Here is a 19,178-nt window from a genome sequence, read left to right as displayed (position 1 = left end):
CCTCAGGGTCTCAAAACTTGTAACTGATGACCTATTAGTATTATCAGCCTAACTTTCGGGAACTGAGGCAAGGGCTACAAAGGAAGATGGCTGGTATACATTGGCTATATGAGACTAAATCTAGAGAGCTACTTCAGGGGCTCAAAAATTGTAACTTATGACCTATTATTCGCTGAGGCAGAAAATACTCAATTGATTGTTTCGTATTTATAGTAGCTCTGAGCTTCTACATATGATATTATCTAATTCTTAATACGGTAGAAACTTCTACCTTTCCAGTTTGGAAACTGTCTAGCTGAGGGGTATGCCTCTTGAAAACTGCACTGTCATAAGAATAAAGGGCTGATCTAAGAATGACAGCCAGGGGTGTCTTTAGAAGCATATCAGGATATTAAGTCTATATATAGACTTAGGCTGGGCAACTTAGACGGCAAAGCACTAGCTTTCTAATCTTAAAAATTGCGTGATTATCAGCCTAAAAGTTGATCTAATAATGGGAGACAAAGGTGATGTAAAAACATAGCAGCATATAAGACTATGTAAACTCACTTAGGCCGAATAGTTCAGGTGGCAAAGCGTTAGCCTTTTAAGTATTGAAAAACCTTCCTCATAGACTTAGTAGTGTATGACGTCCTCCTCTTTTTTCATAAATGAATAAAGGGCAAATGGTCAATAGGGCTGAAGAACTAAAGGGCACTAAAAGCTAAAAGTAACAAAAACGAATAAAGGGCAAAAGGGTTAAAGGGAACTGAGGGGAAAATTTGGAAAGGGCTAAAGGGCACTAAAGAACACTTAAGTTTTAAAGGATGCTAAATTCAGAAACACTCAGTTTCTGATTTTAACTTTAGAGCTTATAGATTTGAACTCTAAAAAAACTATAGTGGCCTAAAGTAGTCTTTTACTCACTTAGAGATTATAACTTGGTGTTCATAACTGAAACAGTTTGCGCTACTTGCCTAATGAAAGAGAGATATACTTACGACATTTAAGAGATATATAATATATTATTTTAAGAAGTAATATTTACCTGTAGCACGATGCAGAAGAGAAAAGAAAAATTACTATACATGGATAGCTGTTGCATTGCTCTTCTGGGACTAAGGACGTAGTGTAAGGGCTAATGGGTACGCATAGCTACCTCAGGGCTCACAACGCTTAACTTAGTATCTATTTGTCTTATCGGACTAAAGCGGATGAGATGATACTGTTGTATAACTTTTACATTTCTCTAGTATTTGTTGTGTTTCTCCTCCTTTATCCGGGATTGAGATCGGTTATAGAGTTACAGGCGGAGTTAACACCCTAAGGAAGTGGGGAGGTTAGGAAAGAGTCTGAACAATATAGCTACTCGATCCACCATATGTTACAAGAGGAGGATTTAGGTGAGGGTGAGGGTGGGGCTGAGAATGTGCGAAAGTGTTTAGGCTGCTTTACTGTCGAGAGATAGTTTTGAGGTGATGTCCTCAGTGTGATGATCTATTACTCAATAATATCCCCAAGACGTAATTCTTCGCCTGTTTCTAAAATTTCTGCTTTATACTGCGTATAACCAGCATCCTGATAGGCTCTTAACAGTTGCAAACGTTTTGCGAATACGCTGGAGTCATTACAGCATCATAGGTCTACATAGGGTAACATGGGCTTGTTGTTAACTTTGGGTCTACATGGAGACAGGTGATGTGTAAGGGACTTGTTTTGAAGTAGTACGTGCTTCTGCAGTAGTGTTTCTAGGTACAAACTTAACTTGTTTTGACAGAGAAGGAGCATTGAAATCTTCTTGTTGTTGTTGTTGCTAGGGGCTTTACGTCGCACCGACACAGATAGGTCTTATGGCGACGATGGGATAGGAAAGGCCTAGGAGTTGGAAGGAGGCGGCCGTGGCCTTAATTAAGGTACAGCCCCAGCATTTGCCTGGTGTGAAAATGGGAAACCACGGAAAACCATCTTCAGGGCTGCCGATAGTGGGATTCGAACCTACTATCTCCCGGATGCAAGCTCACAGCCGCGCGCCTCTACGCGCACAGCCAACTCGCCCGGTTGAAATCTTCTTCTACTTCATCATGCATACCTTCTTGTTGAGATATTTGCACGGCGACGGAAAGTGCAGTAGACTTAGAAAATGAAGTAAAAGTGCAGCTCTGATGACAAAGAAATATTTAAATCTTCTTATTTTTTTCTTAATTATCAATATAATCATCATAATCGTCATCTTGCTTCTCTTTATCCTGAGATGTGTGCGTATTAACAGAACTTGTAGCAGGGATAGACAATGAGGGAGAAATGAAAATCTCTCGCAGAGGTGTACCTTTTAATAATAAATCAGTATTTGCTGGAGTATATTTGAGCCCTTTAAATTTTCTTCCCGGTGGAGCCACACTGCAATCGTCTTCGTGATGTTGAACGTTGTAAACGTTCTTGAAGTCTGTTCTACAGTGTTTGCATTGAAAAATTGTCCTGCACAGCATCCCATGGCGTCTCTTGTGACAGTCCCGGAGAATGTTTTTCCACACTCTTTGTAAATATAGCTGGGAATGGGTTGTTCCAGGATAGAAATTACCTTCAGCTAACAGATCCTTTAGGAAGAAAGAAACAAACTAAATCTACTAGACACCTACTACTCTCTACTTATGTATTGTAATACAGAACTGGGGAGAGTAGAAGTGTAGCCTACGACGAGAGGCCTTATCACGATGTGAATAGATTTACAGTTAACAGTCCACTAACAAAAATGAGTATAGCCTATCTTATATACCAGAGTGTCCAGCCTCTAGGCTGATAACCTTTCGGTCTAACGACTGGAGACTAATAATGGCATAGTACCTCAGAAGAGACCCATGTGCAGGTTATTCGTCTTCCTGCTTATGAGCACGTCGTGAGAGTAGAGCTTTACCTAGGATGAAATCTAATGTTGAAGATAGTAAAAACCCAGTTCCCGAGCTTGAGTAAGTGAGCAATTATGGTTTAAATATCCGACACGGACTCTCCCATGCAAAACTCCTTTCGCATGGGTCGTTGACTCCACGCTAGTTTCCCTGTCTTGTCCTTCAACCTCTACCTATTATAGATATTTTGCGATAAGAGCAGTCTATAACTACAATTGGTGCTTTATTTTTTAATTGTTCGGGAGAATATAGCGGGCGAGCTTTCTCCTTGTAATACGACGATAGGAATTTAAAAAACATGTCATAGAGCAACCCAAATTTATATTTCTCAAAATCAATGTCCATGTTTTCGTCTTAGATATAGTCTTATATTTCTTAATTTCCAGTGATGAAACTGAGAGCTATCTTTTTGATGGTTGAATTTACGATGAGTTGGAAATCCACGAATAATATACAAAGGCCTTTCGGTAAAACGTGACGTTTTAGTAGCCCAGATATATTTGTTTGTAGGTGGTAACAAACGATACTCATTCTGTTCCCAAATTTGAAAACGTACAGGTAAGGAGAATCATTTTCTACAATCCTGAGCAATCGAAGTTTTCTTGGTCATATAATGTTACATGTGGAATTTTCGAGTTACTGGTGATTCTGCTGCTTTAAGGTAATTGTAATCACATCGATCACGGATCAGAATCAGCTCTTGTTTTATGTTGATTATAATACGTCTAAAGTCATCGGCAAAACCGAGAATGTGTTTTAACGTTAATATACCTGAAAAAGTACCGCCCTGAATAAACATCTAATTGTTAGTAGCTTTTGGGCACCATCCTGCCATCCTGAAGAGATTACTTTCTTCATCACTATAAGAAGGGTAGAGTTCCATTGCACTTGTAATACCAACATTCTTCGATCTGTAGATTTCTACATTATTTACTTCATAACGCGCTTCAGAAAAGAAGAAAGCTAGACCATGATTGTTTAGTTGAGATGTGCTTGGTCCACTTCCACATATGACTTATCTATCCGTCCTTCATTATAGAGGTAGCTTTAATGTGAAAGTTGTATACATCTTGCCCACTGATGCCCCTTTGTCTACTGTCTGGTTTTGATATAAGAACATTAGACATAATTGTCCACATATGCGTGTATTATATTTTTGCATGCGGTTTTTATTGTAAACAATGTCTGCATAGCTTCTGAAGTAACGTGTGAACTGAAACGGAGGGGGAGAGTCTCTACAACTATCGAAGTATTGTACTTTCGATTTACGTTTTACGTAGGCGACGTAATGAGTTCCAGGTCCACAGCTATTATCTAAGTTGATTACAGCACTCTTACGTTCACGTGAGAATGCTTGTAGTTGATCACGCATATACACACCCCGAAAATCGTGAATACTTATTTGTTTAGCAAACGTATCAACTTCTTCGTGGGTTAGAGCTCGACATGTAAGTGCATCCGGTAGGCTATTTGGTAATATGTAGATACCAAGACAATTTTTGTAAGGCGATAGCTTCATGTGTACGCTTTTGCCTTGCAATACTACTGCCTCCATTGTCTTGGTACGGCGTTCACTCCCTTTCAACCGTAGCTTCGCTTCTTTATACAGCCGTAATTGTTCTTGCTACAACACTAGACCTACCCAGGGAAGATCCTAAACCTGCTAGTCCCGCAAACAACGCTGGAAGAATTCCAGCTCCTTTTGGTACAGGAATTCGAGCACGTTTGCAAAATATTGCTCCAATCTTAGGAGAAATTCTCACTCTTGCTGCGGGTAGTGCCTTCGTGATAGCTACTCGTAGATTGTACTCCCCTCGAATAGCTTTTCGTGCAGCCTTTACAAGTTATATCCCTCCAACAGTTTTAATTTTCTTCTTCATAACGTTAGGATATCGTTGTTTCACTATTCTGTATACGACATTACTCGTCAAGAGTGATTTACGAAGTGACAGTTACTTGTTGTTTAATTTGTTATATACGAGTATATTCTTATTATGTGCTAGCCCATTGTACATTCAGCATGAATATTATAAAGCGGCAAGACACACTACCTGGCACATCTCTTACCGAGTTGTGTTACAACTACAAGAAGATGTCATGAAATATTGTTTCCTTCCGCTATTCGATGTGTTATTACAGGGTCATCGGGATGCGGCAAGACAAATCTTTTACTCACACTCATTACCTCTTTGAATGGCACGGGCTTTCAGAATATTTATGTTTTCGCAAAGCCACTCTGTCAACTACAGTATACCATTCTACAAATTGTTATGCAGTATCTGGTTAAAGCTGGTTTGAAATATTCTCAATTTACTGCATGTGATCTAGTACTGCAACCAGATGATGTGCTTCCCAATTCTCTTATGATCTTTGAAGATGTCGCTACAGAACAGAAAAAAGTTATTTGTGCATACTTCAATATGGGACGTCATAAATATTTAGATTCTTTCTATTTGTGTCAACCATAATCTCGTGTGCCCAACGCTAATATCATTGTGCGTTTTCGGCAAGATGAGCGCAACATACGACATGTGTAAGGCACATTTACTCTGATATGACATTCAATGATATTAAACGTCTGTGCGCTACATTTTGGTCATCGAAACTTCATGAATTTTTAGTTATTGGTAAAGAAAGTGATCTTCATTATGGACTCTATCGCATTTTATAAACATCAACACAGAGTTACAGGCTGCACTTGATCAGAAACCTACATCATGTCAGCATCAAGCCAAAAAGATTACACAACCTATAATCCGAGCTCGAAACAATATTGGACATAAATTTAAAGAGCTTAAACGAATTAAAGAAGATACTGATTTCTTTTTGAAAACGCAACTCGGTACACCCATAAAAGAAAATTTTAATTCTACTTCATCGTCCAAGTCTACTACACGTCCTTTTTCTTTGCAAAAATCTCAAGATAAAGAGAAGTAAGAACAAGAAAAGCCTGAAGAAGAAGAAGAAGAAATATAGGAGCAGTATAGGGATGAAGAGAGGATGAAGAAGAAGAACTAAACATCACTTTACCATCCAAGCGAATTAAGTTTGTAACTACAGGTGTTATTGCTGAAACACCTACCACATCAAAACAAGATCTACCTACTTTGTCTGAGGTTATAATCAAACCAGAGTATCGTGATCAGTGTGAGACATTTATTCAAAATACCTATGTATCACTTTGCTCCTTATAGATAGAAAAGTATACTAGACAAACTGGCACAACCTACTGTATTCGCTATGAAGACGACTGTTCTTGGATAGGTAATGCAAACGTTAAAATTAATGCCAACAGTCTCATGGTAAAAGGTGTTACCTATAAACTTACAAAAGGTCTCTTAGAACTCCTTTTCTCTCGAACACCCGACAAGGATATCTTTTTGTTTTTTGCTAGTTGCTTTACGTCGCACCGACACAGATAGGTCTTATGGCGACGATGGGACAGGAAAGGGCTAGGAGTGGGAAGGAAGCGGCCGTGGCCTTAATTAAGGTACAGCCCCAGCATTTTCCTGGTGAAATGGGAAACCACGGAAAACCATTTTAGGGCTGCCGACAGTGGGATTCGAACCTACTATCTCCCGAATACCGGATACTGGCCGCACTTAAGCGACTGCAGCTATCGAGCTCGGATATCACTTCACAAGGTGATCATAAAAATATAAAGCAATACTTTTTTTTGCTACTGATGCTACACGACGTAATTACAAGAGGACAGAAGCTGTAAATGCAAACAAGAGTCGCAAGTATCGAGTGTTTACTTCCAAGCTGTTTCCTTTACATCAACTCTCCGCACGTGGTCTCAATGCTATCTACATGCCTTTCTTGCCGTATGTAGACGTAAGGTACTGGAATTACCCTAACTTACTCGTAGAACGTTTACAACTGCTTAGAGCTTCGTATGATGCTGATCACACAGGTCATCAATAAGAAATTCTGGAAATAGAGAGTGAATTACGTCATGCGGGAATTATTCAGTATTGGCTCCCCAAGCTAAAATATCACCTGTAAAGATAAGCATCGCACACGAGTTACATAAACTAGCCCGTCGCACCAACTATCACAGACGCGTTATAACACTTGGAATCGATGATGTCTGGCAAGCCGACGTATTAGAAATAATTCCTTATGCCTCTGGCAATAAGGGGTATAAGTATCTATTTTCTGTCATCGATGTGTACTCTAAGTTTGCTTTTGCACAACCTATGCGTTCTAAGACAGCAGCTCAAGTCAAAGACGCTTTTAAACGTATTGTTAATCAATCTAAACACTGCCCAAGGCTTATTCAAACTGATCAGGGTGAAGAGTTTTACAACAAGATTTTTTCCTTCTAACCTCAACTCACTTGGTATTCATCACTATTCTACGTACAGCAATCTCAATGCAAGTGTTGTGGAACGCTTTAATCATACGCTCAACACAATGATATGGCGATAATTTACAGGAAATGCTTCTTATCGCTGGATTGATCTGCTAAATAGGCTTGTATCTACCTACAGCAATACACCTCATCGCACCATCGGCACAAAGCCTCGCCTTGTCATTAAGAATGCACCACGCTGAGATGTTAATAATCTTGTAATAATAAATACAGCTGATCCACGGCCCCACCGTTTTTAAAATATTACTTTGCTCGCATCAGAGAACACAAGTCTGCCCTTGCAGGAGCATACACACCTAATTGAACCAGAGATTGTTTTTCAAATCAGCAGTATTAAGCTTACTAATCAAGTCACCTATTTACTTCATTAGGTTTCAGGACAGCCTAGTGAAGAAGGATTCTACAATCAATCAATCAATCAATCAATCAATCAATCAATCAATCAATCAATCAATCAATCAATCAATCAATCAATCAATCAATCAATCAATCAATCAATCAATCAATCAATCAATCAATCAATACTGATCTGCATTTAGGGCAGTCGCCAAGGTGGCAGATTCCCTATCTGTGGTATTCCTAGCATTTTCTTAAATGATTTCAAAGAAATTGGAAATTTATTGAACATCTCCTTTAGTAAGTTATTCCAATCCTTAACTCCCCTTCCTATAAATGAATATTTGCCCCAATTCGTTACCTTGAATTCCAACTTTGTCTTCATATTGTGGTCTTTCCTACTTTTAAAGGCGCCACTCAAACTTCGTCTACTAATGTCATTCCACACCATCTCTCTGCTGACAGCTCGGAACATACCACATAGTCGAGCAGCTCGTATTTTTTCTCCCAATTCTTCCCAGCCCAAACTTTGCAACATACTTGTAACCAGAATAAATCAAGGTGCTTTTCTTTGGACTCTTTCCAGTTCTTGAATCAAGTAATCCTTATGAGAGTCCCATTCACTTGAACCATACTCTAGTTGGGGTCTTACCAGGGACTTGTATGCCTCTCATTTACATCCTCACAAATCGTATTTATTTTAGCATATGTACATTTTTCTTTCTTCAAGTAAATCTGATTAGTCTTTTCTCACATATAGTATTTCTGCCATCTTTGTTGTTTAATGCCACCACCCAGTAACAGTTTTCCTTTCATTGCACCGGCAACGACAAGCGCTGCGATTTTTTCAGCCCCTATAGTATCAGATGACGTCACTCCCTGCATAGCTTTTCCAAAGCAGACATTCATCAGCTACACGTCTCAGTTCATGTTTATTTTCACGTTTACTAGCACGGTACCGAAGCTCAGCTTGTAGGATTTCAGCAAGATATAGCGGATATCCTGGATTCAGGAGGCCAAATGGACTGTATTGCGATTGACCTATCTACGGCATTTGATAGGGTAGATCATAGAAGACTCCTGGCAAAAATGAGTGCTATTGGACTAGAAAAAAGAGTGACTGAATGGGTGGCTATATTTCTAGAAAATAGAACTCAGAGAATTAGAGTAGGCGAAGCTTCATCTGACCCTGTAATAATTAAGAGGGGAATTCCTCAAGGCAGTATTATTGGACCTTTATGTTTTCGTATGTATATCAATGATATGTGTAGAGAAGTGTACAGAGTAATAAATAAGTTACAAGGTTGTGAGCGGCTGCAGGGTGACCTCGATACTGTTGTGAGATGGACGGTGGGCAATGGTATGATGATAAACGGGGTTAAAAGTCAGGTTGTGAGTTTCACAAATAGCAAAAGTCCTCTTTGTTTTAATTACTGTGTTGATATGGGGAAAGTTCCTTTTGGGGATCATTGTAAGTACCTATGTGTTAATATAAGAAAAGACCTTAATTGGGGTAATCACATAAATATGATTGTTAATAAAGAGTACAGATCTCTGCACATGGTTATGAGGGTATTTATGGGTTGCAGTAAGGATGTAAAGGAGAGGGCATATAAGTCTCTGGTAAGACCCCAACTAGAGTATGGTTCTAGTGTATGGGACCCTCACCAGGATTACCTGATTCAAGAACTGGAAAAAAATCCAAAGAAAAGCAGCTAGAGAATATGGCTTCCGATTGAGATAGCTACAATTAAAATTCAGGAAACTCAATCGTCAAAATAGTGTTCCGCCCAGAGTGCGGCATGGGCTCATCAGAGTTACAAAAATGTTACAAAGTTTGGGCTGGGAAGACTTGGGAGAAAGTAGACGAGCTGCTCGATTAAGTGGTATGTTCCGAGCTGTCAGTGGTGAGATGGCGTGGGAGGACATCAGTAGACGAATAACTTTGAGTGGTGTCTTTTAAAGTAGGAAAGATCACAATATGAAGATAAAGCTGGAATTCAGGAGGACAAATTCGGGCAGATATATGTTTATAAGAAGGGGAGTTAGGGATTGGAATAACTTACCAAGGGAAATGTTCAATAATTTCCCAATTTCCTTGCGATCATTTAAGAAAAGGCTAGCAAAACAACAGATTGGGGAATCTGCCACCTGGGCGACTGCCCTAAATGCAGATCAGTAGTGATCGATTGATTGATCGCAATCTTTACAAGCAGCATCTAACATATTAATACCAGGATCACCACGCGACAAGCGAACATCGAGTATAATGTCTGGACCACAGTATTTGAGGAAGATGAAGCTCAGAAAAAAAAGAAGATCAATTGTTTCATTGATGAGCCCATGTCCAGCATGCTTCTTCACCTTTGTTCCAATACGTCAGTTCATATTTTTCTGTGTCTGTTTGTCTGCGTGTCTGCTTTCTTCGCAGTCATGGTAAGTGTTAGTAAGTAAAGTCAACTCGATAGTTTTAGTTCCGTGATACATGTTAATCAGTTGACAGATACGACACTTTCTCACTGAAGGTATCTTAGATAAACTTACTTGTTCGTGATTTAGACTACACGTTTGAATCTCTGACAAAATAATATCTGGCGTTCACTTTCTCCCAAATCTTCTTTACAGCATTTGCAGCTATATTCTCTAGAAATGCTTTTGGTAATGCCTTTAACTCTTCTTCATTGAAAGTACTTGTTTTGTTTTTGCAAGCATAAAACTTTACGATAGTCTTGTCAATTGCGTTACACGTAGTATTAAATAGGAATGACATGATATCCTTAATGTACAAAAACTTCTTTTGCACTGTCGACCATTCGAACACTGCAATTTACACATGTTACTCACCTCCCGGCACGCACTGCGACACAAGCAATCAATGAGCAAACACACGTGGCTAAAGGATTGTTTAATTATTTCTGCACTATGCTCACTGAGAGTAGTTTTAAATGATGGGCATCCTAATTCTTGCAAATGGATAATTTCACACGTTGATGATAGATATTCATGCAATTATTCATTTTCCACAACCCATTAAAGAACGAGATCTGGTCTCGACAAATGAGCGTTCATGATCATAGCTATTGTGTCTGTTTTTGTCTTCATCTCTTTGCCAACAGTAACGAAAAGGCAGGAATAATACTAAACTGACGAGTTTTGGTGCCCTCAACACAGTGCAATCCAACGCAACCACCTCTTTGAAAACAACTTTGTTCCCGTTCACTTTAAAGCCTTGACATCAAATATTAATGTTCTTGTCATGATGGAATAAGGAAGCACTCGGCTTTCTATCACAGTATCTTATGGGCTGAAGAAAATATTCTCACTCATAGCATATATAAAGGCTTGAGTTTACGAGAGAGCGACCTTAATAACGAACAAGTCTAAACATAATAAACATAATCAAATTTCCCTCTATTGTATATAGGTGGATCAATCAAATTTCCCCTCTATTGTATGTTATCTCCTTTCAGTACGGACCAGAGACGAAGTTTTTAGTGTTGAACAAGTCTAAACATGCATAATCATGTCTAATTGATCACTGCATGTCAAAACAATGTGTCCTTAGTATGACACATGCTCAGTCCCGCTGACTTGTTTCACGAGTTAGACATAGCTGTCCCAGTAAATTTAAGTCTCTAGCGTGTTCTGAATACAAGGGTTTGGTCTCTGAGTGATGTAATAGTACTGTATGCCACTATAAGTCTCTAGATTTCAAATCTCTAAGCTCTAAAGTTAAAATCTAAAATTGACTGTGCCAGGCACTAAAAGGCAGAGCGTTGCGCATCAGCTCAAACGCTAGCGTATTTAACTCCACAGTCGCTCGGATACGACCTTGGAGTGCTTCCTATACAGTCGCTATCGTGTCTAGTTAGGTTAATCCTGTTAGGTTTAGCTTCTACACTTGGATATCAAACTTGAGGTCTGTAAAGTTAACGTACTTGTACAGTTAAACCTGAGAAAGGGATCGTACCCATGGCCTGTAAGGTTACACCTGCGCATGTTAGGTTATAAAGTCAAGCACCCTTAGCCAGCAGGCTACATTTCAAGTCGCCCGCGCTGTGACGTTATAGCTCTGTCAGGAGATGGTCTGCGCGTTATGTTATGACGTTATGTGCAGATAAGCATGTACTCTTAAAGACAACAGTCTGCATTTTACATCAGCCGCGCCGTGACTTCACAGCCCCTTTCACTCCTTCAAGGGAGGATGGCAAAAATCTTGTGTGATGTTACGTTATCGCCCGAGGGCAAGGTTATGTTAACGCACGTGTTACCCACACCTCCAAGATGAGCCCGTAAAGAGCCTGTCTGAGTTTAGATAAGCGTTACTCGTAGCGAAGTTAGGTTAACACGTCATCATGGTGTCATAACCGCAACTACAAGTCACCTAACTGATTGGACTCCTCCAAGGGGGCCCGACATTCCCGGCTCCTCGGAAGGGGTCCGTGACCTGCCCATTTCGGCTTCTACAAAGGGGCCCGTCCGATTCGGCTCCTCCAAAGCGGCCCGTGAGGTTAACATTGCCCTCATACGTAAGGGCATGGCGTGATATCACAGTTCATTCCTTGACCGACTGGGCTCCTGCAATTGAGCCTGTGAGGATAAGATTGCTATTGTATGTAAGGATATGACGTTATTCTATGTCTTAACCTCATCGAGAAGGTATTCAACCCGACGAAGAACCCTCATGTTCATACTACTAAGTCAATGACCTAGAATCTGCATAGCCTTACTACTCGATAAAGTGTGGGGAAAATACTGACGCAGCACCTATTGTTTTAGAATATACTTTGCCCTACTACTCCGCTCGTTCACCTGATCTCACCCTATTTGATTTCTTCATGGGGGATATGTGAAGAGCGTTGTGTATGAAACACCTGTCAAGACTGAAGAATATCTCTTGGCAACAATTATCGCTGCAAGTGACGCTGTCACACGATACGCATAGGATATTCGAACGGGTACGGCGGAATTTTATGCGACGGTGCCATGCCTGTATTGACACAGGTGGCACCGTTTCGAACATTTTTTGTAAACGGAGCAGCTTGTAAAACTTGTGTAGGTAAACGGATTTAAATGAGTAGAATTTTGATTAACTTTTGACTCTATCGTTTCCGGAATATGGTTCCTTATCTCAAACTGATCCATTTGGCGTCCTTCGTCATCCCTGAAAGTTCGTAACATCATGAAGGATACTCCCTGTATATTCGAAATGCAAGTCAATATTTAGAAGCACTGCCTGCACAAGTTTGGTATTTTTATTTGGAGGTCTGCAGGAATCCGAAAACTTTCTTTATAGACTATTAAATTGATAGTGAAATGTTTAACTTCAGTACAGCACATATTAGTTAGCTGTAGCTGAGTTTAAGGATAAGTTTTTGAACCTCACTCATGTGCGTTAATGTGAATTTTGGTATGTTCCTCCAGAGGTGGGATTACTTTGTTTTGTTTTCGTCCATGATACAGTTAAACTACCATTGATACAGTTTGATCCTTGGTAATACTGTTGCAAATCCCTGTTTGAGTGTTATCCTGTCCTGAATGAAGGATTTAGGTACCAAATGCTCGTTCTACGCAATCAGTTACAGTTAATTTTACCAGCAGGGTAGATTGGATTCATAGTAGACTGGCAATCAATTCTAAATATTCATATACACATTTTCGAAGTTTTTATTCCTAGTAAAATTCTATTATAAGTATAAATGAGGTGAATATTCGAGATTTGATACTATGTGATACTATTAACCAAAAGTATTGCTTTGGTAATTATAGGTCACCGAAGGTGAGGCATAACTCTAATTACTTTTTAAATTATTATTACTGTTTTAAAAAGAGCGATTTTATGGAACTGAACGTCAAATATGTATTGAGATGATATTATAGGCACCAAGCATATTTTAAATGATATATTTCCACAAATATATGATATTTAGATTTTAAATTTATATTACCAATACGGGAATAACATTCCACATATTCTAACATCAAACAGTATTACTACCTCCTTGCTTCGTGTTTTGTTCCATTATGTTGCCAGAAATTAACATACTGCATTCTACTGTATTTCAGTGAAAGTTCTGCTCCATCGTTGAATGGTTGGCGTCGTGGCCCACAGATCAGAGGTCCCCGGGTACGTTTTCCGGCAGGGTCGGAGATTTTAACTGCGTATGGTTCCCTCGCTCCTGCATTGGGCGTTTTGTGTTCTTTTTAATATACAACCTCGTTTACATACAACATAACACTACAGATCTCCACGGAAATAGACACTAGTAAACATATCTGTCAGGAAAGTCATCCGGCCGTAAAACTGGGCTTAATCCACATGCAGTGTCTACCACAAGTTCTGTAGTTTGTAGCAAACCAAAATGAAGATCTTTCAATGAAAAAAGAATCAACGATATATTTTGCTCCTTAAGATTGGTCCTCTGTTATGATTCTTTGGAATATGAGAATGATTCCGTCTCTCTACAGGAATGAGGATGCTTGGATTATACAAATGTTCAACACAAACCAGATAAGAATACATCGCTTTTAATGTTAGAAATTGCTTGACATAGTGCTTCAGACAAGCGCTACTGACACTAAAGGTATAGACGTGCTCTTTTTTTTGTGATGGCTCTAACGGTTGATTTGACTGAGCGCATTTATAACACACTCAGTGACCTCATTAGATTGTAAGTACCGCATAATTGCTGCCCCATTAAATTAAAAAATGCGATGAAATATCTGAACAAAGCCGGAAGGGCTTACGATTGTATGGAGTGCTTCTATAAGTTGAATATCGAATATGAGGCAGTTTGAACTATTTTAATTGAGGCTCGAAATAAAGTGGAACTTCACATTCAGAACACCTCTTGACAAAGGTCAGGTGGTAACAGAGGCCACCTCGATAAATGCTCAGTCAGAATGTTCATGTTTCTTATGGAATCAGAGACAGTCGCCATCCTGAAAAACTTAAGAGTTCAAGGCACTTTCTTTATTTCAGGTCCCGGTTAAGTAACTTATTTACTATAACATGCTTATCTGGTTTGTTTCTTATGTTCTTATATAATCATATATAAGGTGCTAATTACAAAATATTCAAGATATATAAGGTGCTAATTACAAAATATTCAAGATAATAAACGGAATTTATTTTCTCAAGACATGATTAATAATCTAGCTAGAATGACTAAGGAGCAGAAGATTACCTACTTTTATTGTGAGCAAGATTTATGAATGTTGCCTAAATCCTACAGGGAAGAGTGAATTATTATTATTATTATTATTATTATTATTATTATTATTATTATTATTATTATTATTATTATTATTATTATTATTATATAAAATTCACAATTTTATAGTTGGGTTTATGAGGTTCTTCGGTACAATGTACATGGAAGAAGTACTGTTTAGTACATACCCACATATGCTTCATACATATTGGTACATACTTACATTGTTGACAAAGCAATTTGACAGAAGTTTATGTGATATTTACTATACAAAAATGGTCAAAATTATTAGTGGACGATTTTCATTAGTCCCCTGAATATGGGGGATGGTTCATGCCAATAAACTTCCTTACTATATGGCAAGTGGCCAGGATTGCTCCTTTTTATAATTCTATGTAAGTGAGAGGGTGGAGATTAAGAGATTATTATTATTATTATTATTATTATTATTATTATTATTATTATTATTATTATTATTATTATTATTATTATTATTATTATTATTATTATTTTTATTTGTTTCTAACACTTATTTCGCAGTATTACTCTATTTGTGTTCTCCCGACACATTTATAATAACAATCAGTATTTTCCTAAAGCTTTTTCAAATCACTTAAAATAATTTCAGTCCACATACCGGGTGCTTCAGATACATACTCCGCTATCAACGTAACCGTATCCAAGTATGCATCAGCTAAGCACGGCAACCCAACAAACTGCGGAATATGTAACTCAAATACAAGAATTGTAATAAATTTTGCCAATATTCTTAACGGTTACCTAATTTTGAATTTGAAGTTCAATATTCAACAATTCACCATGATAAAAGGAAGTCGGTAAATAAAGTTTTTTTTATTGAGGCCAGTCCAACCCCCTTCCTATTCTACGGCCAAAAAACTGTCCACGCTGGTGCGACGTTAAAACTCTTACAAGAATTAAACACACTAATTGAGATGTCTTATTATTCGTTTCTTGAAACGTGCAATTCGTACTTTCTCATGCAGTTAACAGAAATTATTGAATAAAGTAACCGTTTAGTATACACGCTATTCATATAAATACACTGGACATTCGGAATATTCAGATTTTTTTTTTTTGCTAGTTGCTTTACGTCGCACCGACACAGATGGGTCTTATGGCGACGATGGGACACGGAAGGGCTAGGAGTGGGTAGGAATCGGCCGTGCCCTTATTTCAGGTACAGCCCCAGTATTTGCCTGGTGTGAAAACGGGAAACCACGGAAAACCATCTTTAGGGCTGCCGACAGTGGGGTCTATTCAGAATTATAGGGATCTAATTTCTATCCCGGGTGGAACTAAAGAAAGGGCACATGTAACACTTACGTTCTACTCCTCCAAGTGAACGTGCTGGAAACTTGGTGCATTGGATCCCGGCGGTGGTCGGTGGTGTTTGAGCGTGTTTAAATGCGGTACCCACGTGTCTTTGACATCCAGTGTGTTGAAGTACGTTAATGAACCCCTGCAGGAAAATATTAAGAGTAATAAGTCTGTTTAAACCATTAGTAGTGTAGAATCAATAAATATTATTATTACATTAGGTCGATTGTTCGGTCTAGAAAGCCAAGAAAACCGGCCGAGAGGATTCGTCGTGCTGATCACACGACACCTCGTAATCTGCAGACCTTCGGGCTGAGCAGCGGCCGCTTGGTAGTCCAAGGCCCTTAAAGGGCTGTAGTGCCATGGGGTTTGGTTTGGTTTGGTTTGGTTTTATTTCGATTGTTTCAAATATAGAAAAGTAGGCATTTTTTCATCTGGGGTCTCAGATGAAAATAAAATTATCCGTAACCAGACTGAACTAATGTGCATTTCCGTAACAGATTTTTTTGACTGTGAAAATGATGATGATGATGATGCCCACAGGACCTGTAGAACCACAGGTTTCGAATATCTCACATTCATCGATCGGACTGGGAACGACGGAAAGCTTTGTAAATATTGAGCGACCGTGACCTTCACATTACACTGAAATGAATAAATATATTGGACAGGAGTGTGCAGTACCATAAAACTTAGGTCAGTTGAAAAGGTGTGCTTATTTTCCCTCCTGCTGTTGATGTCCAGTGGCATGACAATTTTATAATTAAAGTACCTTTGATGACAATTCATGATATCACGCTGTTCGATATCATTGCCCATTAAGTATGTATTAATTTTGTTCACGAACACTATTATAATCTTCCCTGGTTTAGGCTTCGTTCCATATGTCCCTGACTCCGACAGGCTGCGTTGTTATTTTCATGAAACAACTGACAACTTTTCATAAATTGTCAGTGAAAGTTTTGTTTTCAAGTCTCTCCAACACACTTGTTTTAAGATAAAAATAACCATTTCCATGAAAATACCGTAATATCTATAACGTCAATTATTATTTATTCTTGGAAAAGTTATTCTTGAAACTTTTCAAGAATAGAATCTTTATTATTGTATGTCACGTTGTTGTCCTGGATTGTATATGCACGGTGCCAACATTTGCTTTCTAAATACTCTAAAGCTCTTCTGCCAATAGTGATAGTTATGTGCATTGGTCTTTTGTTATTTGCTTGACGTCGCACCGATATATACAGACTTAATGGCGACGATACGATAGGGAAAGGTTAGGACTGAGGAGGAAGCCGCCCTATCCTTAATTGAGTTTACAGCTCCGGCTTTTGACGGGTATGAAAATGGGATAAAACGGAAAACTATATTTATGGCTGCCGATAGTGGGTTTGAACCCACCACTTCCCGAATTCAAGCTAACAGCTACGTGACTCATACCGGATAGCCAACTCGCTCAGTTTATCTAGCTGGTAATGTTAATGTAGCTCGTCAGCTATCTTCTTCCTCGTAAGATTTCACAGATGTCAGTCTTCTCGGTGTCTACTCTGGAGATGGAGCAAAACTGCTTGAACTGTCGTATTTCTCTGTCACTAAGCTTGAAGTATTCAACATGGTAAATATTTTAGGTATTAGCTTGGTATTTTACAGCCTGCATCACAGTGGTAAGGGAAGTTTCCTGAGTTTGTGGATTGTGGTCCACTGCTAACCTCGATCAATCGTATGTTCTTCACTTAACAGGGTACTTAAACTAAAAGAGGACGTCTATTGGCAAGCAAATTTTAACTGTGAAGCACCTGGACAAATATATGTCTTGAACTTAAGAAGATCGTAACATCTGAATTTAATTGGAAATAATGTGGAAATTTAATTACCGAATTATTCGAATCCATCCCATCTAATAGTGCTTCACCAAACAGACATACAACCTACAGGGAGTTGTACACTAGTTCATGTAGATTCCCGGAAATAAATGTCGTGAATAACCCACAATCATACTTATGAAAAGAAATAAGATTAATAAGAAAAAACTATACCCCTCTGAAACTCGTACATCTCGTTACCTACACATTAAGTAGGAAATCGAAGTGTATCTTTCTGAATTTATCTACGAAGCTTAAATTAACATATTATTGCAACATTGACGGATTTTCATGCTAAGAGATCATTGGAATGTACTTATCATTTTGGTGTGTAACCTGCTGTCATCTGGCGATACTCCTACGGACTTAGTTATCCATAACTTTCGTCTCGCTAGTAGAAGGTCCTGGGTTCACCGGGCGCTGCGTTGACTCTATGATGCCCTAGAAACTGATACCTCCGAGCCGTTGAAATTTCCACGCTGTCTCTCCAAGCAGGAATATTGCTGGCACAGAGGCGCGTTCCAGAAAATATATATCCTGGGTTATAGGAGCACTCACATACATGCGAACATAACTAGAAGTCGGGTTATTTTGCAGCAATGCTTATCTGACCTCAAGATAATGCGACAATGGTAGTAACCACTCATAAGTTCGAGATGGACTACCACAAGTAGCGACTAGTGTGTCTGAAGATCACCACTCGCTCCCCGTTCGTTACAGACAGACATATTCGCTAATATATCTATTCCCAAATGAGCGCCACTCTTCACTACTAGCACACATTCCTGGCTGATCTGACGAAGTTTATGTTATGACATTTATTGCTTCTAATAACTGCAAATAGGCTAATATTGGCGCAATGATCATTAGTTCTCTGTGCTTAATATCTCACTGGACACTGACGATTTGAAAGTAACGTAACCCGGTATTTAAAATTCATCTATTTAGCCTGAAAATGACATTATTTGTATTCGCTCCTTCACTGAGTACTGATGTCGGTATTACACACGTTCCCCACACAATAATTATAGCTATACATACGAGCACTTAGGCTGCACTATGAAATACATAAGCCTCTGGCATATACAGAATAAGTTATGACTGAACAGACTCAATAGACTCAATAACTTGAATAGAACGGAAATTGGCTGGAAGGGGGAAACTTTCT

The sequence above is a fragment of the Anabrus simplex genome, chromosome 2, assembly GCF_040414725.1.
Source record: "Anabrus simplex isolate iqAnaSimp1 chromosome 2, ASM4041472v1, whole genome shotgun sequence".
In the NCBI taxonomy this organism is placed as follows: domain Eukaryota; kingdom Metazoa; phylum Arthropoda; class Insecta; order Orthoptera; family Tettigoniidae; genus Anabrus; species Anabrus simplex.
This window is presented reverse-complemented; position numbering follows the sequence as displayed.